Source organism: Etheostoma spectabile, chromosome 14, assembly GCF_008692095.1.
Source record: "Etheostoma spectabile isolate EspeVRDwgs_2016 chromosome 14, UIUC_Espe_1.0, whole genome shotgun sequence".
Taxonomy (NCBI): Eukaryota; Metazoa; Chordata; class Actinopteri; order Perciformes; family Percidae; genus Etheostoma; species Etheostoma spectabile.
Window position 1 is genome coordinate 16,910,522 of NC_045746.1, and position 1,254 is coordinate 16,911,775.

Consider the following 1,254-nt stretch of genomic DNA (forward strand, 5'->3'; position numbering starts at 1 on the left):
ACACACACACACACACACCTTGATGCAGTCTTCAGGTGAGCTGTAGGCATACACACTTTTTTGCAGACACCCTGCTGTGTGTCAGGGGCCAAAGTGAAACTTACAACAGCGATGTGAGAGCGGAGGGGAATAGATGTGTGGTATCCCGCAGGAAAGTGGAGGAAACACTCAAAACTGACATTTACACAACTCAATGTCTCCCAGTTTTTTCTACGCTTTTCTTTCCATGTCTTCCTCCCTTATTTACTTGAATTTGTCCAACCGAAAGAGCCAAATGATGCCGGCAGAACAACCAGAGTTACAAATACTCAAACACTGTGAATAAAACAGATTCAGCAAAGTAAAAGGCTTGTAAAAACTAGTAAAACTCTGGAACACGGATAGATTAAAATGAAATAGCATCACATTTAAAATACATTTCGTTTTCGGCATTTGGCTGAAGAAAATCTGACTTTTCAGACCTCAGCTGTTACCATTCATACATTTGTCAACTTGCTATTGTCTGCTGTTTACACGCACACCGCTTAATGCTGTGAACCATAATCTATGACGATTACATCACTGTAAATCACATGCAAAAGGAAATAAAACCTGTCTGTGTGCGCTTTGATTGAGCTGAAGAACAGGTAGTTTCCTGCTTGACTGAATACAATTTAGTTATTTAAATCTTACTAATAATCTGATCTGCACATACAGAACCAAATAAATGACATTACAAATAAAGACTTTGGAGTCAGGATGCTTTAATTGGTCACAGTCAGTTGCTAGTCTTCAAACAACTGACACTAAACTTGTATTTACAAGCGATCTATGAAAAGAGGTTAGATTGAGAGGTGACAAAGTTAGATTGCAATCTGTGAGATCTGTTTGTTGAGTTTGTGTGCATCTTGATTGGGGAATAGCTGGAAACATTCCTAGGAAATTTTATAAACCTCTCATTGGGATGATGAATAACAAAACACTCACACAAACTGTAGACTCTAGTTGAGCTCAATAGGCGTGTGGTACTTTGATTTGTGCAAGAAAAAGTTGCCAGCAAATATTGTTTTCATTTCACTCATTTTCATAACAGTCCAGCGTCACAGGTTCACGTGCTAAAGACGCTTTACCACGGATCTTATTAGCATTTAGTATTTCTGTAAAAAAAAACAAAAAAACAATAGGCATCAGTAATTGCAACGCAGAATGCTTACTTTGCTGGTGCACCATATATATATATATATATATACACATACATACATACATACATACACA

The 1,254-nt window shown here is 37.6% G+C and overlaps 1 protein-coding gene across 1 annotated transcript in view; it reads right to left on the reverse strand.

The window, feature by feature from the left end:
• epha10 (EPH receptor A10) overlaps positions 1–1,254 on the reverse strand; it is a 144,331-nt gene that overhangs the window by 70,578 nt on the left and 72,499 nt on the right. The gene's annotated exons all lie outside the window — the stretch shown is intronic.